Consider the following 27353-nt stretch of genomic DNA (forward strand, 5'->3'; position numbering starts at 1 on the left):
ATCAATGTTTGATTGATCCATCCATACATCAGTTTCATATTTGACACCTTAATTCAATAGGAATCCCTTCAATGAATGTAATGCAAAGTGTTTTATTTATGCTTTAAAAAAATAGGGCAGAAAATCATGAAACATTTGAGTGAAAGGAGGGTTTGACATGAAGCTTGTTACGGAGACAATTGTGCTGAAGAAATGGCATTTCATACATCACAATATTAGAGCTGCACAAAATACTGTATATTAAAGTTTTTTTCAGCGTGATAATATTCTAAGAATTTGTCTTGATCTCATCATTAATTTGAAAAGGTGTTGGGATACGAAAACTTTAACAAAAGTGCATGAGCTGATGAACTGACAGAGCTGACTGGATGGCAATATTTACATGAACTGCAACATCAAACATATTTTAAGTACTTGTTCATTAATAGGGTATATTTTCTCACTGCAAATAAAAATGTATTCAAATCCTGAAAGTCAAAGTCTGCTAAATTAACAGATTTGCGTATCTAGGTCCAGCTTTGTGCCATATAACTGCTAGCGCACTGATGGAGTTTTTTGACTTAAACTCTTAATCCACATTTTCTACTAAATGGATTAATTTTGCTTGTTCATTGTTCAAAACTTTAAACAGACACATAGTATCAAAGGGCCTAACCTTCACTATGTAATTCACTTAGATATTCTCTTTTTCAATTGCTTATCAGCTCTTTTTCTTCACTAATTAAAACTGCACATGAAACAAGAGGATTGTAGACAAATACACACAAACAGGCCTGCACACACATAAACACACACACACAGAAAGAAAACGAGATAGAAATAGTTGGAGATACAATTACCAGGCAACCCTCCAGTGTCTCATTGGGTGTCTATTAAGAGGGGGGCCTGGCTCATTGTAATGATGGCAGAGTTTAATTACTTCCACCCGGCGCCTGTTGTAAAACATGCTGATAAATGAGCCAACAGGACGGCACATCATTATTTTTCTATAGTGCCAGACTGTTTGTACATGATGAGAGGGGGGAGCAAGCTTCCCATACCTGCATTAGGCTCAGAGAATATTTGCAACAAACTGCAAGAAAAAGATATGTGGTAATACACTAATGTTTATTTGCGAGTTTCTTTCTATTTGTCAGCGCGCACATCCGATGGAGTCATACATGGCAAGTCTAATCATAATAATAAGCAGTTCTACCACCCTGTGATAGCAGAATGACATCCGGCCACCCATGAGATGGATATGCCGCACATACACAAGAGAGTTTATGTTATTCACAGAGCACATGACTGCTGTTGAGGAATGTAGTTACACCACAGCCACTAAGATGCAGGCTTTGCACTGCTAACAAACAAACATACATATTCATAGTCATTAATTCTACCAGTTTTTAGAAGGGGGGCATGCGTGGACCTTTCTGATTAATTATGTTCCTCCCCTACCATTATTAAATCGCTGAGGCAAATATCCCCCATACAATAAATCCCCTTGGCCCATGATTAATCAAAAGGCGCACAAACCTGAGACTGGTGCCGGGCAGGTAGAGTTACAGTACTAAATCATCTTTATTGCACGACGAGCAGCTTTTTGCCTGTGTATGGGATCCAGCGCCACTGTAGAGTGTATGCCTGGTCGCTGGTCAGCCACCTCTGGGTCAACCAGAAAGGTATATGGACATTTGGGCTCATTGATTTGCCAGCTTGACCAAGGGAACAAAGGTGAACAGGTTGGTGGCAAGATAGACTCAGTGGAGGTCCTGTGATTAGAAGAACTTTGAAGCCCCATCAACAAGTCAAGCACTTAAGCCCAAAATCTGCTTGTAGAAATAAGAAGGATGTAAAATGAAGATATCATCCCATCCAGTGTAACCTTAGCCTGTCATTAGGTGTAGTTATTCTAGGTCAAACATTGATAATAGGGTTAAATAATTAGGTTGGCTGCATACCTTTTTAACAAAGGCACATGGAGACTTTGTGGGGGTGCAGCCACATGAGGCACAGCTTAAAATCCACAACACCTTGCTCTGTAGAAACCTCAATTAACCTATATGATTAGCTGTGGTCATATAATACCCTTTACTAACATGTAATTTCACAGCCAGGCTGATAATAGCCCCAAAACTTAATTCAGTTTTGCTGTGTTACATATGCTGTCTGTACCTCAGTAAAAAGATGTAATTTTATTGACAAAGTTACCATGTTTTCTGTTAAAGAGTATTGATATATCCATTAAACATAGATATTTTAATGCTAATTTAGTGTATGTCTTGAATGCCCGTAAAGTTGAAAATTTTTAAATGTTTTGCATTTTATTTAATTAATTTAAACCTAAAACAAACATATTCACATTTCAGCTAATGAAAACCCAATATTTAGTTTTTGGAAATTTTGATTACACTTGACCAATAGGTATTATTCTTTTTTTTTTTGGTAATACTGATATAATACGGGATGACCATGGTATGGCCAACACAGTCATGGGAAAGACTACAGACAGTGCTTGGCATGCTTGACAAGAAGGATAATCCCCAATGTATCATTTATAAAGCTAGTAGGTGTTGTATTGAAGCATATGTATGAAAAGTTAAGTGGAAGGAAAATGTCTGATTGAAAATGTTTAACAAATAAAAGGGATAATGTCAGCTTTGAGAGGACTGTGAAACAAGTCCTATTCAAGATTATAGGATTTAGGTGCCGGGGTGGTTGGATGGGAAAACACTGTGTATCATTTTACCTTGGAATTTCAGAGTGCTTCATGCTTGCCTCAGTATTGTAGAAATGCTGATTTCATTTTTAAGTAGGACTTGATGCATTCCCATACCAGTCCCAGGTTTAATGACTGCACTGTGCTTTATAACTTACTTGATTTAAACCCCACAGAGAATCAATGGAGGCTCATCAAGAAGAAAATGAAAGACTCTAAACGCAATAATGCAAACACAGGTTTCTGTTAAAACAACCCAAGTTTCCTTAGCACTACAGCAGGGCCACAGTCTGATTGTCTCCATGCATTACTACATTCAGGTACTTATCAATGCATAAATAGGTACAACCAAATATGGAGCGCATGTACTGTAGCCTTAATCATTATGTCCACCTACATGTTTGGTTTTCATTAGCAGTAAGCCATTTTCATCACAATTAACAAAAATAAATGGTTGAAATCTACCAGATTAACCCTAATCCTTTACCACTATAAATATTATATGAACTTCACAACTTAACTTTTTAATGAAACTGATGTACATATGTTTCATTAACTGAAATCAACATATTCAATTTAAGACCACAGCTTGCACAATATGGTCCATTGCTGCCCTAGCAGAACTACAGGTTTGTGGTGTGTGTGTGTGTGTGGAGATGAAGTTTAAAGGGCACAGCCCTCTTAGCATCCACAACTAAATGTCACAGTTGTCCGTTAATGTGTCAACCAAATCAAACATGCACAGTGGTCGAGGGGTGCTAAGTGACAGGTGACCTTGGTGGCGTGATGGAAGACGTAGCTGCTGGTTGGTTTTTTTTGGAGCTCTCTGATCTGAAAGTAAGAAACCCTGTCCAGTTTTGACTCGAGATGTTCGCCTACCCAATTAGACATGAAATGGCACTGACACCCACACCCCACTTATCAAAACAGTTTGCAAGTGTGTTCATGAATTCAAATGAAATCCTTAGCTACAGATCTCAAGGCAGGGACGAATCAAAATCTTTTGGTGAATTTTGCGTTGAAGTTGATGTGTATAATCACTGTTCTGAAGGTCAAAGAAAGGTACTACCCTCTGAGAACACAAACTATCTCAACATGACTTTCAAATGTACTTTTTTGTGTTTTCATGATCTTAAGCTATTTAGCCTTTTATACCATGTCCTTTCTCGCCCCCAGTTTCCCTTTTATGTTCTTCTGTACCCCCTCTATGCCTCACAGAGGGCCCAGGTACCTTTGTGCACTGTCTGCAAGGTATCTGACCTTCCATACACACACCTGCCCCTCTCCTACATCTATTACTGGGCCCCACCGTGTTCCATAATGTTCTGAGTACTCAAGCATATAAATAAAGGTGAAGCAAAATGACTGCCCGTGTCTTGACAGAAGTGCTGAACCACAAAGAACACCTTGAAGGGCATGTTAACTGTCAATAGAGTTCTGTGTAAGCCCCTTCAATTAACATAAAACTAAACAGCTCCCCAGTTAGCCGCTATATAACCCTGCCGCTTTCTCTCCCTCACCCATTCGCTGTTTTACCCCCACGGCGTCGGATGCCGTCATGCATTCTTGCAGGTGAAAAGGCAGTAAACAACTTCTCACCATGTACTTGCGCTGAGACGGTTAAAAACCATGCATACGCATAATGGCATTTCACACGCACACACACTATAGCGAGGCTTTCTCACCGTCCTTGCAAATTACAAACCACAAGAAGCTACACACACACACACACACACCCACACACACAAATGCTCACATAAACACAAATTCGAAGAATTCCATTTACTTTGATGTTACGTGACTGAACATCTCTAGTGCTACGTAGCTCACTCATCTCTCCTAGGCTCATGGTAATACTGCATGAGATTTGCGATGCAGTAGGGAGATGAATATGGAAGGCCTGAGCTCAGATCTCCTGGTCATGCACCCTATTAGGTCCTGCTGTTGATGCTGTTGCTATCAAAGCTGAAGTAAACTGCCCTGCAGACGGCTGTATGCCGAAGCACAGAGACAGAGGCAGCCTTGTGATCACACCATACTGCTCGTAGAGACCGATCTGTCTTGTAATTAGGATGTGTGAGTAGGCCACAGGGAGGTAATTTAAGGCAAACAACAAATAAGGTACACCTTTGCTGTGTACACAAAGAGAAGGATTTCAAACCATTCGTGCATTCTTTTCAGGATTTCATCTGTAGTGAAGTATTTCATCATGCAGATTTCTATACTCAAAGCCAATCTAACAAGGATAATTTGCTTTAAAACATCTAGAAGGATAAAAATGTCCAGACAGAATGGGCTCAGAGATTCAATCCTCAATGTGCTGAATAGTCCCTAATGTGTTTGGGTTTTGAGATAACACACAGTAAATACCAGCATTCTTCAGCGCCCCACAATAAAAAACAAAACAAAACAAAAAAAAAAAACCAATGGCAGCTTTCACATTTGCTTGCCATCACATTTGGTTCCTGGGAAGACGTTATTTGTGAAGTACACAACACTGCCGCTCTGTTGTAATTGTCTGGGTTTTGCAAAAGGCCACTCATCTTTCATTCATCTGCCAACACACATACACATTTGCAAGAACTGAAACTAACATGCTTAGTTGTTGTCTTCCTGCTTTGCCATTCTTCAGTGAGACTTAGTTCTGGTGTGGATTTGCTCCCTTTGCGCCTGCAGCAAAAAGCCTGCGTCTTGCGGAGAGGGATGGCATCTGATGGCAGCAGTTCAAAGCTTGGTTCCTTTTCAGTGGGCGCTCCTGTTAAGCAAAGTAAATTGCTGGTGGAGGTTACCATCCACCTTCCGTCCTTTCTTTTTTTTCTTTTTTGTTCTGTTGCTTTCTTTATCCACACTATGTGTTTGTGCCTTGTTGCTGCACTTACTGCTTTGCTGTTAAAAAAAAAAAATAATAACGGTATAAATTAAGGAGTGGTGTTGGCTAGAAAAGCAAAAAAAAAAAAAAAAAAAAACTTTATGTAGGAAAACTAACATTTTGTTAAACTGAGACCAAAAACTAGACAGGAATATGAGAGTAGAAAGGAAGATGTGTAAACAACCGCCAAGCGAGACCAAGAGATGTTGGCGACAAAAGATTGTTCATCCTATTGCCAGTCGGCCTTATCCCTTTAGTGTAGCACGCTGGTTTTAGGTTTGTGGCGTGAAATTCTGCTAAGCATGGTCGAGAGCTACAGAACATGGAACACGGATGAGCCAGGATTAGAAATGCCCAGACACCCTCCCTTCATCTGCACCTTGTAGGGTGTCTGTGATCTGGATGGCGCTCAGAAGGGAGCACACGCCTGTCACTGTCCACAAAGCAGTTACTAGAGGTCTGCGCAGTGACATCAACACAAATCCCTGAACACCTACAATGCCACTAAGTCCCCCTCTCTTCAGGCTTCTCTTTCTATCTTTAGTATTTATCTGCCTTCTGGTCCGTACTGTGATCTCATTATATTTCCAGCCAAACTAAGCCACATTTACAACATCTAACAGAGTTCTACATTTACTTGGAAAAAAAATAAGCATCAGGAATTTAACCAGAGCTTTTTATGACCCTTACTCTTATACTTCTCAGTGAAATCCTCACTAAAACAACCATATCAGAAATTTCTTGAATTTCTGATATGTGTTTCTTGGCCTGTTTTGAAGACCAAGAAACACAACAGGTGAGTGATAGGTGCAAAGTTGCAGGGAGGCATAGAGCAGAGTTAGGTGATAAAACTACCTTTCACTACAACAAATACAATTCAGTTTATCAACCCGATATTGAAGGAGCATAAAACATCTGAAATCGTAGGGCGTCTAAAAGACTTAAAGCTGTATTTGCAAAAAGTCTGTTCTATAAAATATGGATTCAGGGGAGCAGAACACAAGCTCAAAACATACTGTTAATATTATGATTTTTAAACATATTTCAAAATAATGACATTTTCCTTCCACTTCACAAAAAATAACATCCCTAAAATATTTAGATACATTGAGACAACATGTGAATGAGTTTAATTTGTATTAGGCAATCTCAGGATTTAAGATTGGTTTTGTCTGAGTTCTTATGTGTCTGAGTTATCCTTTTTTGTCCATTTATACTGTCAGTTCTTTTTGTTACTTTCACTATCCAATTTCATATTTGCTTCCTTTGTTTATGTCCTTTAACTGTACCAAATATGTCAGATATTAATACTTTCAAATAGCACTACACACCGAGCTGGATATGTTGTTTGGATCACAATCTTTCAATGACTGTACCAGTCCTGGGTTTATATAAAGTAATGCAACCCCACAAATGGATGTTTTTTTTTTTTCTTCTACGCCCGTACTTTGTGTTTCTGTCTGTGTGCAGTGATGATTGTGCATGTCAAGGGCCCGTGCCGTCCTCATTGAGTTTTCGTCGTCTCCTCTTTTTGTCCTGTCCTTAAGGCTGGCCATGCTTGCACGAGCTTTTCATCTCCAATCGATACCTATTGAGCTGTTCATGAAAGGGAAATGACAGCTAGTTCATAACTTCCAAGGCTGATCAATAAGTACCTGCAGTAGCTCAACTCCTTCCTGAAACACTCGTCTCTGCAAGAACTCCTCCACCTACAACCACCATCTCAAAGAACAGCATTCAGGTTTGAAAAGAACACTATACTATAACTTACTTTAAATTTATGAAGTTCCCATGTGAAGGTGCCTATGATGTTTCAAAGACATCTGAATGACACAAAGATAGTTTCAATACAAAATAATCTGCTGTAATTGACCTTTTTTGAGGCACAGGGAGCCTTAAGAAGAACTATTGACTTTAATTAAGACTGTAAAGTTAATTCATGCTTGTACTTATGAAGGATAAGTCTTTGCATTGTTTTTAAAAGATCCATGGAGAGATTCAAATATTTAGAATGAATAGTGGCTGTAATGGGTTTTACTTTCATTTGGTACAAGAAAAGAGCTGCCATTTTCATTGGGTTAACTCAGATTTAGGTGGTAAAGTTCTTTGACTCGGAAGTCTTGGAAAAATAACCCCCTTTCAGATTCCCACTGTGTTTTGCCTGATATTTGCTTACATGTCCAATTTTTTTTTTCCCAATTACTTCAAGGGTGCATTGACAGCTCATCCAGAAGTTGACAAAATAACCCAGAAACACTTTTACAGTACTTCAGGCCTTACTTGCCTCAGTTTACATGAGTCAACAATATGAAAGAGACTGGGCACAAATGGCTTCCATAAGAGTTCCAAGGTCAAATCCACTGTTGACAAAATAACAACACAAAGGCACGTCTCGGATTTGCTTAAACATTTTTTTTCTAACTCAAACTTAAAGTATATAAGTGTGACAAAAAATAAAAACAATGGTAATTTGAAGTTTTTTTTTTTTTTACATTTTGAAGTGTTAAATCAGCAGCAGAATTATTGATTTTGAGCAAGTCACTGTAAACTAGATAAAACTGATCATTTGTGTTCTTACATTATTTATGTTAGTTTGTAACAGATTGATTTTTTTCTCTACTGTTTGAGCTTGAATAGTCTAAGGTTACTGTCAATAGTTTTGAGCCATATAAGGGCATTATTGCCTTGACAAAGCCAGCAGTCCTCAAAAACACACACTTTTCTCCCCTGAGTCCACGAATGTTTGACGACACGAAAGAGTGAGGAGTCTTTGAGGGGTAAACTTCGAAAGCTCATGGCCAGAAGCTAAACAGAGGAAGAAAAACCTACGTATGTGTGTGGGGCAATACATGATAAATATCTTTGCTTACGTTTTTTTAAAGATGAGAGGAGGAGGGAAAAAAAAAATCCTCCCTTGTGGAGCTTTAAATGCTGAACTTTGTCTAGGTCCAGTTGCCACCAGCCGGCAGGCAGCTGTGGCTCCGGCACTTCACTCTATCTCTGACTCCCTCTCCCTTTCTCTGATGCTTTCTCCCTCGACCTCCCGTTCAAAGCAAAGTTGGCTCCTTATTTATGTGCAAATTTGCTCATAGGCCCTACGAGGGTGGCGCGCATGCTGAATCTCTCCTTTCTGGGCTTTAGCAGATTATCCCGCTGCTCCCTTTGGTCCCTGTCGCCCTGAGCCCAGCTGCCCCGACCTTTTGTCATTGAGACTTTCTCTTCTCGCCTTGGTGTCTTTCTTTACCTCTCCCCCCTCCTCCATTCCCCTCTTTTACCATCCCGATGTACACTTCCCCCACATGCCGCAAGGCCTGAACTCCCCATTCCTCCTCCAGACGCCACAGCCGTCACCCCACCAACTCCTCCTTGTCTTCCTCCTTCCCCCTCCTTCCCTCTCTCCTGTGTCTCCTGCCTCCCTCCTTCTCTCCCTCTCAAAGGACCATTATATCGCTCTCTTCATGGACAAAGGACCCTGGAGAGACAGAAGGAGAGGGGGAAGAGAGTGAACATGGCTGGTGCTTTGCTGCTCTCTCATTCCTAATCGATGAAAGTGGCCCACGTGGAACTCTGAAGGCTAATCGATTGGTTTTTTTTTTTCCTCCTTTTTTCCCCCCCTCCCGATCTTATTTCTTGACCGTCCGTTTTGTTGCTGACTCTGACAAAACAGGATTGAAGAGCACAAAAAAGGGAGGGACTGGGAACAGGGAGGACACCATCTTTCTGGGAGCCTCCACAGTTTTTGTGTGTTGAAATGTGTGTACAGACTGAGTTTGTGCATGTTAGTGAAGCTCAGCACACAGAATAGAAAATGAAATCAACAACATAACCTCTGCTGACCCTGTCTGCATCCCTGCACCAGCCTCCCATCCCATCCCATCCCACCCAGCCCTCATGCTTGCCCCCTTTCTCCGCTGGTGCCTCCCTGCTGGGATAGGTTGCTGAGCAAACAGAAGGCAAAGAGTTGACTCCTTCTCTCTTTCAGCTCACAGTATGAGTGTATGGATGGATTTGGGAAGAATCAGCCTGTTAAGCCACTTCTTGGTATTCCTCCCCATCCTCCTTTTCTCACCTTTCCCCTCTCTCTGTCTTTTGCTGTTCTCATGCTGTCTATGCCTAGCCCCTGTCTACTCGTCCTCAAAGCACAAGCTGCGCTCAGTTTTTATTAAAATAAATGTGATCTGCAACAACTATGAGAACTACAAAAAATGTGGGATAAAATAAAACTGGGGGCCTGTCTGCACTAATGGTCATGTAGCAAAAAAAAACATTGATTTTGTGCTGAGTTTGCATCTTTTGTCCACACTAAGTTTTTGGTGCAAAAGGTTTTTATGGTCGGTTTAATTTTGAGAGAGAAGTCACAATTTGTGTAAAGGCCAACTTTACACATTGCATCCCCTGCTTTTCTACTTTGTTTCCATCAAAATTAAAATGTAGGCTAAAATATAATATAGTGGAGAGAAGAGGGTAAGCAGTGTAAAACAGAACATTAATTGTTTTTGGAAAATCCTCAGCAATGCTCTGTCTTAGCCAATGTCTTCCTTCAGAGGTATTGCCAATTCCTCTGAAGGAAACAAACTATTGGCTGTCATAAAAATTGGTAGAAGTTGCCTTACTGCCTAGTTTTCATAACTGGACAGATCCATTTAATTGGAAAGGACACTGTAGAAAAAAAACACATAGCAGAAATGACATTCAAACCTTTCTTTTATGGGCTTGGAAATGGACATAAATATGGTTAAGAGTTGTTTGTTTTTTTAAACAGATTCACTTAAGTGGTCTGAATACAAGCTAAACAGAACTGCAAAGTTTGCAAAATTATTTTGATTTCGGAAATGTTGACATTACCAACATCTCATCTTGTTGATAATCATTTTTAAGTGGACATTTTACACTCATTTTTCAACATTTGCCATATAATATCTGTCTTAAAACATATCATAAGTGGACTATACAGGGCATGAATTGTCTCAAAATATATATCAAGATCATTTTTACCCAAATTAAGAATTGATCTGTGTAATATTTAATCTTTTCTGTTATGAAAAGAAGCTTCTGATAGATCTAAATAGATAAAGAGATCAAGGCATTATTACAGATTCAGAAAAACAATATACAAACACACTGAAGTTACACAGCACCTATTTTAAGCCACTTCACTCAAAATAGACCAGACTATGTTACATTACAAAAATATATTTATGAAAAACTTAAAAAAATGTTTTATCTACTAGTAACTTTTGAAATAGAGCATACTTTACAATATATGTTTTGTTCATTGTATGTATAGTACATTTGTTCATGGTTTCTACAACTGCAGAGACAACATCATAAATACACATTTTTGTGTTCTCACTAAAAAAAAACACTCAAAAAGTGATGTCATAAAACAATCTGTGAACGCAGCTGTCTTTCTATACAACTTTGTGATTTTTTATGTGAAGAAAATAATGTAAAAAATGTATATTCCCTGAATTACAGTGAGTTGATTGATTTCCAAGAGACAAGCACAGTAAAAATTATTCACTTTCAATGCATTTTTTTACACATCATTTTAACTGGATGCTTAACAGGTTTTTTTCTAAACGCCACCAGACTGAAACAATTACGCTCAACTCTGCTACTGAAATGACAATTCGACATCCTTTTCACTTTACACCACACGACTGTTAACCCTATGTGGTAATTACCTTTCTGCAGCATCTTCACAGTCACTTTATTAGCCTCCTAACAGAGCTTTTAAAATATAAATAGCAGGCAATAAAAAGGCAATTAACCTTGCAAATGGGCATAAATGACTGTCCGGGAGATAAGGGCATTAACAGGTCCTGGTCTTAAAGAGACATGGGTGGAAGGAGAAGGAGCACATGGGAGAGAGAGGGGGGGGAAAGCAGATGGAGCCAGAGAGAATGCTGGGAGATGATGCAGCCCACAGGCGAACAGCTCCCACGAGCCGTTGTTTGTTGTGTCTGTGCTGCACTATTGTTTCAGTCCCCATTAACCTCTTGGCCTGCTGTGCGAGAGCGGGAAAGGATGGGTGGATTCAAAATGACAGACATGGCCTAGTGACATGGGAGGTGAGGGGTGGTTTTAACAGGAGCTTAGGGGCAGTGGGGACCCTTGCTGTCTCACTAAACGAGGAGCGGGAAGGACTGTGGGTGTACGAATTAGATGGTGAGAGTGTGCCTGTGTGCTTAGTTAAGGGAGGTGTATGTCTGGCTGACCACAATGGGAGGAGTTGTTTAGACTCGGATCAGCCCAAGTGATGCGATGTCTGCTGTTCTCCACAGACGGTCCAGTGCTGCGATGACACCACAGTGTTAGCAGAAACACCTGAGCTGAGAAAGCATTAAATTTACTCTGCAGAAATATTTAAAGGCTAGATTTGTTTACTTTACGCACAGAGTTTGTGCTAAATAGGCTTATTCATAGTTATACACTTTTTGAGAATTCAAAATACAAACTATTTAAACTAAACAAACGTATAATAACGCATGCAATGTTAATCTGTCTTGGTCACACGTTAGAAACATGATACTCCAACGTTAACGTCAGTCTGTTACAACGACAGAGACAAGGATACTAATTTTGACAGTTTTTAAATTGGTAAATTTAAATTGGTAAATCAGCACCACATTAAGGTTGCACTTATCAGTGTTTCTTGTGGATCTTTGTCAGCCACACTTTTTTCTGTCTTAATGTTTGGGATAAAACTCCATGAAGACCCAACGTCTTTAGAATAACCGTTGACTGCCCAATGGCTGTCTGCTAATCAGCTGTCCAATCCACAGTTTTCTTCTGAGTTCTACTGGCTGTAAGCAGTAATCACCAACTTAACATAAATTAATGTTTGTAATACAGTGTCTCTCTTTGTGTAATGAAAACATATATTTAGTTTTTTCTTCTTTGAATTTAATGACATTTTGATCAATAATTTGCTGACATGCACTTGTATTTGTATCCCTGACTTGAACTTGTTTTCTCTGAAATGTCTCTCATACAAAGAGTATTTGAGAGACAAACAGCATATCTGTCTCCTTAGAGTTTAGGTTTTAAACATACTAAAATTCTCTGGGACAACAGGCCTCTTTTTCTCAGTGTTTATGAAATACAGAGGGATTTATGTCCCTCAAGTCACTGTCTGTTGAGAGCTAAAGTAGCCCAGAATGAGTCATATGAACCTACAGAGGGCTTCTGTTGCTTTACATGGAAACACACCATTAACTGCAAACGAAGAATGCCATCCCTTCCTCCTCCCATGTGCCCAAGTATTACAGGATTGTGAGAACAGGCGAGCTAACCCCTGACAGTCTTACCTGTGCTCTAGTCAGCAGTGAGGCGATAGCTGTTTGCCACACATTGAGAGCCAGTGGGAAGAGGAAGCTGGAGGAAGGTAGCCCTAAGAGGATGAACTGTGGGATTTAGAGTCCTGTGGGTAGGGCAGAATGCCAGATGTATGAGCTGAAAGTCCTGTGGATCAGATGAAGCTGTCAAACAGAGCAACGAGATGAGAGAGCCATGGGGAGCGGGAGCTTGAAGATGGAGGCCAGGCAGAGAAGCTCGACGGATAGCAGATACAGAGAGCTTAGGCTGAGGATCAAGGTTGTTTTACAGGAAACTGTCAAAGGTGGGAAGAAAAAAGGGAGCCAAGCTTGTGTGTGTGTGTGACTTGAAAGGCAATGAGGTTAAGAAATAAAAAGTCTTACACAAAATAATTCCCACAAAGATTAGATTAAGGAAGTCAGGTTAACTCTGTCAACTCTTAATTTATATTGTGAAATGGTTCTATAAGAGGCAAACTAAACAGTTCAAGTTCCAGAAATCAGCTGCCAAAGACTGGAAGCCTTTTGAGTAACCAGACATAAGAGGTCAGGTGGGAAAGATTTCAGAGAAGACTCCATACATATATGAGCAGTTTTTCACATGTCTTTGTGTGTTTGGGCTTCACTTGCTCGCAGAGCCAGGGAAAGCTGTGTTAAATTACGCAGAAGGAGGTAGCGAGACCCTGTCAGGATGTGGTGTGGCACTGTGAAGAGAGAAGCGGATGGACATGGCACTGGTGTGTGCCCTGCGGAGTGACCTGTCAGGCCTCATGACTGCATTGTTCAACCACATGTTCACATACACACATTTCAATGGTAGCCAAGCAATTAAGTCATGAGAGGGATCCATTCATACCTTTGAAGCCATTTAAAATTGAAAGTGCAGTGTTAACAGCTAAAGTTGAAATCTGTTATGATACTTTAAGTACATTGCTGTGGTCTTGTAAGTATATGATAGGTGTTTAATTTATGAAAAAAGTGTCATCAATGTAAGCCAGAATATTTTAATTCGTTGCATCCATTCTGTTCTGGGGTTTCCCCAAACAAAAAACTGCAACACAAATGTTAGTTACTTTTTTTTTTCTTTCTTTTACAAAATTTCAATAAAATTGTCACATTTACATTAATTTCAACAAAACTATGAGTCTATTAATATCTAATTAAATCAACCATATAATTTAGACCCACTCAAAATCAATGACATGCATTTAAATTCTATTGTAGTTATGAAATGCAATTTTGGTTTGTATTGCCTTTTGGTAATAAGCTATCTATTTGAGTTCATTTGCTTTGCAGCAGTGTCTTCCTAAGCCAACATGTGATTCTGGAAAGGAACAATTATCTGTGTGAGCAGCAATTTCCCATGAACAACTGGGAGTTGATGGAAGAAGTGTGATTAGCAAGTGTTTATTTATATGTTATACCCAGACACAATTTTATTTTTGAACAGTTTTAGTCTGGCGAGTGTTGATTAATAACCGATTAGATGCCTTTTTAAGTATTTTCAGAATACTAGTTCCACCATTGGCTTTGATCTCTGGAGGCCTTTATACTAACATGTGATGCCTCTTGTTTTTTCACTAACTTTTTAGACTCAAATAACTAATATGGATTATTTATCCTCATCAAATTTGAGCAGATTGGATGCCTCTGCTCGTTAACTGGAGATTTTTTTAAAGAGCTTAAATCTGTGTCTGAAGGTCTGTTATTGTCGCTGTTTTTAGTGTGCATTTATAGTTGTACAAAACTAGCTTTATAAATACATTTGCTCTGCTTTTGTTTTTCAAGTTAAATCTATTCCAATAATTGAAACAGGAAGGTTTCCATACCCTGATTCCTTCTCTGTGCTCTTATGTCAATAGATTCCTTCTTTTCATCTTTGTCCCCTTCAAGGTCCCAAATGTTATTAAACCTTCAGCCTGATGTTTTATTGAGCTATGTGGAGCAAAAACCTTGACATAAAAAAAAGTTGCTATTTGATGACCAGACCTTGTCATTGCAGCTTTTGTTGCAGGTCAATGTCTCCAACATATAGTACAGAATAAGTGAAAATATTGCCTTATGCTAGTTTACAATTTTCAGAGTGGCCATGTAACAAATGGTTATAAGATATTCAAGTGTTGAGATACAACAACAGACTAAACTATAAACAAAGTTAGTAGTTGTCACCAACCTGACGTGCCATGCAGTTTTTCACTGACAAGGTGATTCTTTAAAAAATATTAGATGCAACAACTATAGTATAGTGTACATTATCCCTGAAAGCTTGAGTCTGGTCAGGAAGGGTTTTCTTTTCTCATTTTCCTGAATCCACCATGTTCAAACACAGATCATGCTGTGGATGAGTTTTTCCCCCCCCTTCCTTTCCCAGTTTCTTTAAATTACTCAAACCCACTCTTCCTATAAATGTACTGCCAAGAGATACTATGATTGTTATTAAAGCGTAGTAAAAGTCTTGCTCCTTGGAGGTAAAACGAAAACAAGTCTGACATGTCTCAAGGCTTTTAAAAGACTTTTGTAGCATCACATCTGAATGAGGAGACGGGAAGGACTACGAGTGAAATGTATCTTTGCTGTGGAGTGTGTTGCATCTTGGCATTTAGCATACTCTGCGACACTTCAGGGGTTACAAATCGGCTTAATAAAAGCCTAATTACTGTGAAAGGAAATTCCTCTGGCTTTAATAGAATATTAACCACAGCTTATCGCTGTCTTCTAGTCTCACTTAATTACCATGCTTTTCTGCTTTTTGCTGTTTCTAGGATGTGCGCTGATAAAACTGTTTATAATTGATTCACAGCCTTTATTTCTTAAACACTATATTATCAATCTATTGTATTTTTTTCACTACTAGAAGTCCCCTCTGTTGGATGACAAGCTAAGCAATTTCAGTTCTAGTAGACTAGATCAGAGCAAATCAAAAGGACTGTATTAGAAATATATATTTTTAGCACATAAATAATAAAAACGTCTCTGCTCTGGTATTGCAAGAGACATACGAACTCAATACTGTTGCCTAAAATAGAAAAAATGCAGTGCTCTGCAAAAGTATTTATACTCCTTGAACATTTGACTCCTTGATCTAAGCACATTCATGTATTACAATGGCCCAGTCAAAGTCCAGTCAGGAGCATTCAAAGACTTAACAATGGCTGAAACATCTTTTTAAATTTGGTTCTGACACCACCTACTGAATTGTAGTTTTCTCTGTAAATGATCGCATTGTCTTTAAACAACACCACAAATCTAAAATATTTTTTAATTAATGATTAAAAAAGTTTTTTTTTTGTTTTTCCAAAGAATTTGCACTCATATTAACATTTCATAGCTGATAAATAAGCGATGAAGAGATTTTAATAAAAGAAGCCTAGTGCCACAGGTCAACCTGAACAGTTTAGGTCTCTTGTAGATTTCACAGTATGATAGTTCCTCAAATTCATTCCTCTTCAATTACCTGTGGCCACACACAGAGACAGACATATCTGCCAGTCTTCCACACGTGGAGGCCGAGGCATTTGTCTTCAGGGCACTGGCTGACCGAACGAACGAGGCTTTGCTGTGTCCAACCCAAATGTCCGTTGACATGTCGCTCTGGCTCCTGGGGAGTATAATTCATCGTGATTGGCTAGCTCTGCTGGAAGGCATGATTCTGGCCTGTCCGGCAACGTACATCACTGTTGCCTGGGGGCTTTGTGAAAAAGGGGGTGGAAAGGCAAGCTGTTATCCTGGTTCAGTTACCACCGGTGACTCAGTCAGATGTTAGAAAGGCCTATAAATATTACTTTTTGGTAGAAAGTTTGACTCTTCAGGGATGTTCAGTCACCATTCAACTTAGACATTCCAGACTTCCAGAGTTTTGCGTTTTTGCCATGTTTTCTAACACAATTACTTCTCTCATACTTCACATACTCTCACTCACACGTGCCAACGGTGTGCACTCTAGCATGTGCTCCTCTTTTGTTTCCTGATCGTGACATAAAATGCTATGGGCTAAACTGAGGAGCACGAGGGATGCTTATCCTGATTGTGTCTTCCTCAGTACCTCCACATGCCCTGAAGACCAGAGAAGATGGCATGGGAAACTTTGCAATGTGCCATGCTTACATCATGCCTGACCCCCCTCAGCACTGCACACATACAGTGTTTTATAGTAAATATACAACTATTCTATGTTTAATTTCCTTTATAATGAGGTGCCTGTGAGATAAATTTGCAGATACTTTAGATTCCACGTTAAGCTTTAAGTGTTTTATTTGATCATTGGATAAAAAAAATGTCATTGGATGCTCTATTGTATTTTTTAGTTTTATTTTTTTTTAGTTTTTGAAGATATTTATTTTAATTGAGGTTTCTTTTTGCATTTGTCTCACCATGATCGGGGTAATAATCAAACGTGGCGTTTCCTATGTTTTAGGTAGATGTATGCCTTGGTCTCAAGCATTTTTTTTTCCCCAAAATTTGTTCTTTTTTTGTCATTTTTTATTTTACCAAGAAGTCCTTTGACAGTTTGACATCATAGTATGAAAAACAAAATAATGAAAAGGTGAAGAAAATTTCTAAAAATTCACATAAGTACCAACCCATAATACATAAATTAATAAACAAAAAAAAAACAAGAATAGAACTATTTTGGAGCATCATTTTGCTCCAGTCACCTTCTTATCAATGCTCCAAAATGTCATCCCTAACCTGTCTTGTGCGTGTGTTTTTATTATTTTTATTAATTTTTTTATCATTATGAACAACGGAGAATAAGATTTCTGATAATCTCCATATAATAATTAGGCTCAGGGTTGTAAGGATCGTGTTCTCTGCTTTATGGGTGTAGATAGCTCTGATCCACATCTCAGAGTCTATGACCTAGATTAATATTTCAACATATTCACAGAACTGCTAAATATATTAGATCATGCAAATCTTTTAAGCCAATTGGACTTTTCAAAACATTACACATTACACATATTTTTTGCCTGTTGTCATCTTTGGGAATACGTCAGAAATCCAACCAAAAATATTGAAAGCAGTTATGGTTTTGCAATAATCAGTAAGGTAATGTGAGGTGGCACTGTAAAAACAGATAAGTGAAGTAAATGCAAAAAAAAAATTAAAAGCATCCCCACAGTATGGTACTGCCACTACTATGTTTCACTTGGTATATATATAGTCCTCCGCTGGATATGCAGTGATTTCCAGCACACATAGTACTTTGCACATAGTAGTTTTTCTTTTTTTACCATGTAGGTTTAACTTTGGTCTCATCTGACGAGAGCACAGTTAGGCTTTGCGCTTATAAAAATTGATGAGAAAATGCATGAAACTTAATATTAAGCAATCTTGGAAGAAAACCAGGTAGAGGCAGGAAAAGACTTGAGACTTAAATGATGGTTCACCTTCCAGCAGAACAATAAACAAGATCATAAACAAGCTGCCAGAGCGACAGCCAAAGCTACAAGGCAATGATTTAGATCAAAGCACACCCATTTGTTAGAATGACCCAGTCAAATCCCAGACAACTTTAGCATATCCCTGTCCTATTTTATTTTTCAAATGGTAATATGTATATGGAAAAGGCCCAGGTTTAAGTACTTACAGAAATTGCATATAAAATAGTGAAAGACAGAAGGTGTAAAGAAAATTATATTGTTAAAGCTTCATAGGACTAGTAGAACTAATGCACAAGTCTGAAAAGTAACAGTTGCTCTGCATTGTAGGTGTAGCAATATTTTTTATACCATTAAACTGTGTTATTGGTAAATTCTGGATTGAAGATAACACATTTGGTTTAAAAAATACAATTAAAATATCAATTTTTTTTTCCTGCATGTCTAATCTCAGCTATGAGAGGATGATGGCTACCCAAACACAGAAATTCATATTTTAGATTCCTCGTGCCACATTTTGTTACCATGTGTCCTCTGCTAGTTAATTCCTAGTCTCCACCGTAATAATAAGCTATACCATATCATAGTGAATGTGGGGGGAGAGGGAAGTTGTTATCCTAGCACGGGGAGATGTAGAGCACAGTCGATTATCCCCTAATTAAAACAGATACCTCCCCCATGAACAATGTCCCATCTCATCTGTGGACTGTGCCGTCTTAATGTTAGGTGCTAACTGCCTTCAGCACATATGTCAGTCCTCGTTAAGGGACTGTGTCGTGTGGTAATGCCCCTGCGTTTAATGGCTTGTAAGGAATGTTAACACTCACTATTTGGCTTCCTTTTTTTCTTCTTCTGGGTGTCACAGTGAGATGACAGAAACCATGTGACTGAACTCTCATTAGGGATGTAATTGCAACCACAGAGCACCCTGGCATTTGAAACCAGATCATTTATAGAAACTAAATCACCCTCATTTTGGTCAATTTATTATGTACACCAGGCCTTGAGAACTGCCCTAATTCTTCATGGAATAGATTCTTCAAGGTGTCTGAAACGTTCCACATTTTTCTATGATAAGATTTGGTTGGCTGTGCACACATGGTGCCAATCTCCCATTCCACCACATTCAAAGTATCGAGATCTGGTCACTGTGGAGGCCAATAGAATGCACTCAACTCATTGCCATGTGCAAAAAACCAGTGTGGATATTCTGAGCTCTGTGACATGGTGCATTATCCTGCTGGAGGAACACGCCAGAGCACTACGATGATGAAGGGATCATTTTTATTGCCAAACCGAGACTCTACTCAATATGTTGCATTTTTTGGTCCAAACCTGATCAGAGTCTCTTGAAACAATTTTTCCCAAACTCAATTTGAACTTCAGTAAACTATCTTCAGCATATCTCAATGCACTGATTTGCCGTCATGTGACTAGCTTACACTATATATGCCAAAAGGTGAACTTGATAAAGTGGCCTGTGAGTGAACTAGTGAAACACTTAAATTTGCAATTAGTTCCAGTTGATTTTTCAGAGTTAGCTTCTCATCAGCCCCAGTCTAAAGTATTTAAAATGAGCAGTTATTAGTGGCCAATTGCTGAATTATTTATCAAACTTTGTTGGTGTATTAATAAAGTACATTTTGAACCCTTTCTGTAATTATTTAAAATGACCAATCGAACATGAAAGCACACGGATGAAGCTCCCGTCTCTTAACAATTAAATGTTTTCCTCTTTTGTACTTCACTTCTGCATTTATTAAGCAATAACAATGGCTTAGAAGCATAAGTTTACTCTGCCATTAGCCTGCAAAGCAGTAAAAGCAAATGAACTGTCACTTGCCATGGTGTGTGCATGTGTGCATGCGTATGTGTCTTCAACTCAGTAAGGATTCTTATAATGTCAAGAGGAGAGCTTCCTTTTTCTCTCTTCACTCAAGTCCCCCCACCCTCCTATATATGCATTCGTGTTGTATTATGAAAAAAGCAAACATGATTATTTTTGATTTCCCGTTTGCCTGAGCATTACATTTGGCCCACCCCTCTCTCCCCCGACCCTCTTGATTGAGGGCTAATGAAAAAGCTGTCCTGAGCGTCGCTCTCTCCCTGTATCCATTAAGAATAATTAGACGTGAACAATTTTGATGCCTGTAACCTCGGCGAGTGTGGCTAATGGTGTTATAAATTGCTCCTTGTCCTGGGCCCTGCAAGCATTGGCGCGCGGCGGCGGGGGTGAGACGCTTAATTCAAAAGCACTCTGTCAACAGCACTGATTTGTGTGGTTAATGAGAGCGTTTAAAACAACAGGCGCAGCTCATGCATCCTAATGCTGATGGCAGGAGCAGGTTCGATAAAGAGGCTTGTCCACCATAATTAGCCACGACAAACGCCCGGGATGAAGAAACAGGGGGCTGCACACTGCGCGCCCTCTGAGGAAAAAGCCCGACTTGCTCTTACTTTTCCTCTGACTCTCTTCTTATGTCCCTGTTGACAGCATGACTTTTCTGTCATCCATATCGATGTGAGAACTTGACTTCAGTCTTTTCTTTTATTATTCAACTTTTCTTTCATTTCTTGCTTTATAGTATGTGAACTATGTATGTTTGCAAGGCAGTCAAAAGATTTGAGACTCTCTGGGGCAGAGCTGCTGGGGAGGAAACTCATCTCACCAAATCTCACATATTTTCCTCTTAGAGATTCATCCTTCTCTGCTGATCCCCACTGCAACATTTCATCATTAAACTGCTCTTTTTATGTCCTCCTCCTTGTTTAATCCCTACTCATTCTCATCTTTGTTGTTTACAGCAAAAAAGCAGATTTCTGTTTTTGCCATTGTCCACTATGTTCCTCACTGACAGCTTTTATTGCAGCTTTTCGAACAGTGAAAGGATGAGATAGCTGCATGCCTGTGGGTAAAAAGCCTCAGGCTAGGAGGAAAAAGAAGCATAACTGCTGCAATGTGTGGAAGCTGCCTCTTTGAACTGAACTGAAGAATCACTATGATATTCAGAGACGTGAGGAGGAATCAAAGCTATTTGTTTATTTACAGCACACAGGCGTAGCTTCACAACCACTGATAGGTGACACAAGTAACAAGGATTAAATCCTCGTCATGGACTCTTTTAGTAGGCAGCATGAAAAGGTGTCTGTTTTGTTATTTTTTTTAAATTACACATAATAATGCATCTAATCAACCAAGCCAATTTTATGGACAATCTAAAAAAAAAAAAAATTATACAAGTTTGACGTGTTGACTTTGTGTTCAAATTACTCAAATTTTAAACCAATCATGCAGCAGTGGGAGGTGATGGAAGAATACATGAAGGGCCCATCACATGCTGTAAAAGAGGCAGAGGATATGCTGTTAACATTTTGGTGCCAGATGCAACAACACACCTTCAGGGCAACTGTGGTTTAGTGGAGTTTTTGACTTGACTGGTCAGGGCAATTTTGGCATCAAAATAGGGGCCAAAACAATGTAAAGATGTTTGCCTGATTGGTGTATAACAGTAACAGGAGAACAAAAAAACAAGAAAAGGAAATACATGAATAAAACAGATCTGAACTGCAACATTTGTCAGATTAGCTTTAAAGAGGCTGAAATAGGATTGGAATGGTGTAAACCTGGCTCACATTCATTCCTGCCAGTGCTTTAATATGTTTTAATCAGCTGCTTTCTGTGGCTCTCCCAAAGTACTGCGTCTGTGTTTCTGTAATAGATGCAGAGGGAGAGAGTGACAAAGCCACGTCTGCTTTAAAAGATGCTCAGTTCCCTTGTAAATGCATGCTGACAAGATTAATTGAGCATCGCAAATGGTAAACTCCGAAACCCACACCAAAAAAAAAGAAAGAAAGATGGGCACGTGCACGCAGATGCAGGTGTTGATACACTGATGAGGAGAGGAGATTAAAACCCAAACACTGATATATGCACATAAACATATACATATTGCATTCATAAACACATATTTATCTGCACACAGCTTGAAGTCCACTTCTTCATAAGCAGCACAAGCACACATGCATGTGCACGCCTGCTGGCCTCTCTCATTCTACTTCCACGTGTCTTGCCCAACACAAATGACTTGATGGGCAGTTAAATGCAGGGGTCGAGGGTTAAATGAACACCGTTGTTTATGAGGATGCGGTGTGAATCCATTTGCATTCTAATATTCTCTCTATTCTGAAGACACGCACACACATAGGGCCCGTTATGGGCAAAAGGGAGGGTGTGAGAGGACTGGAGATGACTGGTGGATGGCTTGTTTTAAAATCCCATTATCAAGTTATTTATGGAATTCATGGCCTGACAACCTCTGTGACCTTGTTTTGTTAAACATGAACCAGACACGATTCCGGCACGTGGTTCTGCCTATTAGCTTTTGTTTTCAATAGCCTTAAAATGTCAGAAACTTCAATCACCCTTTAGGCAGCTTTGCACTTGTGTGTTTTGGCCCCCATGGAACAGACACATGGGAAAATGGGCAGAATCACATTCATGAATTTACTTATGAGCATGCATGCACTCATATCTGCTGAATGTTTGTATGCAAACATGTGAACTCACATGAAAATATGGAAAAGTACACATTACAAATACACTGCATATTTAGTCCCAACAGTCGGTGTCTTTTTGGGTTGCCCCATTCAAGGATCCTAGACAGATAGTCATCCCAAACCAGACAAGACCTTAATACCTCCTGTCTGTTTTAATTTTTTTTTTTTGCTCTATGACCAGTCAACCACAAAATTCATGTAAAATGTATTTCCACTAAATTTTGTGATTATTCAATTCTCTTCAGTAGCTTAGAAAACAAAGTTAAACAACCACAAGAAGCATTCGGTTGTTTTTAGGGTGGAAAATTGTGGTCTGCTAACAAATGCATTTATTTTCACACATGCAAGTGCATCATGTTGAATACATATTAATTTGTGTGTCCATATGCTATACAATCACCTTTCATGTTATAATGACTCATTGATATTCTAGTAATATATTCCAATGAGGTCTACATTGTGTGAAAAAACTTGAAAATGTTGACCTACAACTTTTTAAACAGTTTTGCTTTAAAAGTTAACATTTTTCATGGCTGCTGTTTCAGCTGCTCACTATACTGTGTGCTCTTTAAGCTCAGAAACACAGTGGGCAGAAAAACACAATAAGTTTATTTTTCTACATTTATTGTGAAAATAATTCTAGTAAGCAAAAAAGACATAGGTTGTTTGGAAAAATCTTTTTTTTTTTTTTTTTTTTTAGATGAACATAATGTAAAATTTTGCGAGCTAAATTGCAAAATTGGTCCTGACCAGGGCTTGAAAGTGACAAAGATAATAGCATTATTGCCTTGCAGTTCCAGAGCTGGAGTCTTTTTGCTTGAAGTTTGCATATTCTCTCTGTGCACGTGTGAGTTTTCTTTTTTTTTTGTGGGTACTATGGCTTCCTTCCACAATGAAAAAAAATGAATGTTAGGTTAATTGGTTTCTTAAAAATTGCTCTGTATTACTCTGTGATGGGCTGGCCAACTGTGCTAGATGCACCATGCTTCTCAGCCAAGAGCCGCTAAGTGTAGGCCCCCAACCTGCCTGCAATCCCACTACAAGGACGTAGTGAATGGATGGATGGATAGATTTTGTTATAAAATTGGTGGGCTACTTGTCAGTATGCTCATCAGAAGATGAAACCATATGTGCTGGCCTTGGTGTATTTGCTTTAAGTTTTGTTGGTTAAAACTTATTTCACTGCTCATTATTTGCATTAAATTTCTTTAGAAAATCCTAAACTTTCACTTTACAAATATGCTTCTATTCATTCACTAAACAAAATTTCACTTTAAATCTATCACTTTTCTGGTTGCTCCACCTTTTAATTACACCATTTAGTGTAAGTCCAGCATTTTATGATTGGACCCAATTCAGTGAAGAAAAGAGGTTTTATTGTCCTAAACTGTTCTCCTTGTTTTATCTACCCACAAATCTCTTAGCTGTTGCACTGCAAAGAGCAAGTTTTTAAAGAGGGCAAAAGTAAAATCGAGCCATAAACTGCCCCAGTGAGTCTTACATTATTTAACGAGGTCCCAGCTGTGAGGCATAGTAGATTAAATCCCCCACATCCTAACATATGCCAGCTAAAAGTCTGTAACACCAGTGTGGGCCAGCGCCACCAGGCAAAAACAACAACAGTTATGCAGCCCTCATGTATTTCATGATACTTTTCCAATCCTTTGAGAGAATCAAGTCATACAAAGATGAGCATTTAGTGATCAAATATGTCAGCTCTGGGTATGCCACAGGCCTCGCTTCCCTATTCCATGTCGATCCTTAATATATGGTCTAAAAATTTAGTCAATAGTGTTAGAACTGAATAGATTTTCCTTGAGTTTTTTGTGCAGAAATTGTAGCCACACAGTTTGGACATCAACCATTCTTAAAAAAAAAAAAAAAAAAGTTAAACACATATGTATTTATTTTATTCTACAACAAAATATATTATATATATTTTTCTGTTCACAATTTTTCTGTGTTTCTCTTAAACAGGGATGTCCAAATCAAGTGTTTTATTCATGATTTTAGTTTGAGTGACTTTAGATGGTTTTCTGCCAAAATTCAGTCTAATATTTTGATTTACTTACCCACATTGCTTCAAATGTCACACACTAGAGTTGTTAAAAATAATGATCTGAAGTAGCATTATAATCTTAAATATTTTCATTAACTTTATGCAGAAAATTTTCTTAATTTTTAGAAATAAAGGCAGTTGGTGTGTGCTTATTCTGTATAATATGCTTCACTTAGTGAACTTTGTTTCTGAAATAAATGAACTCAGTTATTAAATAAGACTTTATGTACAGATATAAATAACTGCTAAATCATAGTAAAACAAATAAAAATACAATTGTAACTAAATGTTAAATGGAAAAGCATACCTGGCCAGATTTTGTACATAACTAGAATTTATTTATTTATTATTTAGTTGCTTGCCTACTCAGGGGAAACATGCTCCATGAGGAAAAAACAATATATATTTTATTCTCGATTTTTTTATTTTAAGTAACTCTTAAGAATCTGTAAGGAGCTCATTACAGTTCAGCAATAAAGAAGGAAGAAAAAGAAAAAAATGCAATTGTAACTAACTTTTTAATGTAAAGCAGTTGGTAAGATTTTGAACATCACTAGAATGTATTTATTATTTAGTTACTTGTCTGATAGGAGAAAAAGAAATGAACATAGATTTTTCTTTTAACTTGCAGATAACTCCTGAAGTCTTGAGAAGATAAATTTGTCGGACTTGGACAGGAATATGTAAAAATAAAAAAAGCCTTTTGGGGCTTCTGTATAATTTTAGTTTCAAGTTGTTCTATAAAGTTAGAGGCACTGTTTGGGTTAGCTTTCCTCAGAGGGACGATCCTTTAATTTTGGTAATGTACAGACATGCAGATGTTTAATGCAAGCAAGGTTTGCAGTGTTTTAATATTAATGAAATTCAAATATATATACAGTAGTCTGTATTGTGCTATGTAGCTGTAAGCAAACGTAAAATTGTAGTGAATAAAAACCTACATAATGACCACAACATTAGTGGTCATTTACAAAAAGCATTTCATAATACATTATTACATGGGATAAACACTTATTAAAGCAAACTTAAGACAAAAATAATGAAAATAAAACACTTCTAAATATTAACAAAAGAACAGCCATAAGTCCAAATAACATGGATATGACTCACATTAATCAGTTAATGAACTCCCTGACTCATTCTGCACTAAATTTCTACTTGGAAATCAGAATTTCCAGCTGTTCCAATTTGGGAAAAGCTGTTGCTGTTGTATTGAAAGTCCCAATTAATTTATATTTTACATTTCCTATACTCAAACTGTATGCAGTATTTAGCAAAAATACATCCTAAAATATGACTCAGTTGATGTCCTTCTGTACAACACACACAAAAACTAATGAGTCAGTTCAGCTTTAGTCTCTTTTAGTCAGGTTTTACATGAGTGATGTCTTTTCGTTTAGAAATTGCTCTGTCTCCACTCAGGCTGATCTATAATTTCCTTTGGTGATTTGAAACACTTAAAACCCCAAAACAGAAGAAATGTGTATGGGAGCAAATACTTTTTCATCCTTAACTCCAGATCAGACATTCCAACCACCACAACACACTCCACACACTTGATTATAATCTGTAGGGAAGCATGTTTCTTGATCCAAAGATGGTCAGCAGAGCCTCTTGGGCAGACAACCTGCTCTTCTTCCTCCACCCCTTATGTTAGTTGCCTCTCGGGGGAGTGCGTATTTGTGTAAGTGTGTGTGCTAGAGGTGGCAGTGCTCCCCGGTGTAGTGTTAGCCTCAGGCAGCACAAGGTAACATCAAACGATTCTTCTCTTTACAAGTTATTTATTTATTATACCCTCTCATTGTGCATGGAGTAAAGAGGAAAAGAGAGCCAGAGTTTGTATTTGAACAGGGGTGTATGCATTTGTCACCTGTGCCGCTGTGTTTTCATTCTGTCCTCAGACACCAACAGCAGTTGTAGGTGCGTCTTCCCTGGTGGTGAACAAATGAGCAAAGGAAGAGATTGGGGGGTCTCTGCAGCTCTAAATATGGGACCCCCACCAGTTTCTCCATTCGGTTTCCACTGTGTTCAAAGGATCAGGGAACCTCCCTCATTTATGGTAACCACTTTTAGAGAGCAAGCAGACAGACACCAACATGGAGACCCAAAGAAGAAATGTTTATTGGTACTGTTTTGTTATGCGAGCTACCTGCTCACCTTGAGATCACTTCATGTTTAAGTGACGCAGATTTGAAGTTGCAGTAAACGCACATGGATCCCTATGAGAAAACAAAACCTAATCATTTGACAAGGACATTTCTTCAGATTTTGCTGAGGTGGCAGTAAAAATTAAAAGCAAGCACGTGAAACTTTCTTTAACATTGTAAGCTTTTTTGCCATTTTCGCAAATCATAGAAACCTGTCGGGAACTAATTTAAAATTTTGATTTATATTTATGCACATTGAACTTTTTCACTTTTTTCACCTTGCAGGCACAAACTGTGATGTATTGTGAATTAATTTTATG

The 27353-nt window shown here is 38.4% G+C and overlaps 1 long non-coding RNA gene across 1 annotated transcript; it reads left to right on the forward strand.

The window, feature by feature from the left end:
* The first annotated feature begins 6965 nt into the window (after positions 1-6965).
* LOC106948712 (uncharacterized) lies at positions 6966-27099 on the forward strand. The gene is made up of 3 exons (XR_001425232.1): positions 6966-7311; positions 16929-17039; positions 26788-27099. It is a non-coding gene; the product is annotated as an uncharacterized LOC106948712 (long non-coding RNA).
* The last annotated feature ends 254 nt before the right edge of the window (positions 27100-27353 follow it).

This window comes from Poecilia latipinna, unplaced genomic scaffold, assembly GCF_001443285.1.
Source record: "Poecilia latipinna isolate Pla-1442-1.1 unplaced genomic scaffold, P_latipinna-1.0 Scaffold304, whole genome shotgun sequence".
Taxonomy (NCBI): Eukaryota; Metazoa; Chordata; class Actinopteri; order Cyprinodontiformes; family Poeciliidae; genus Poecilia; species Poecilia latipinna.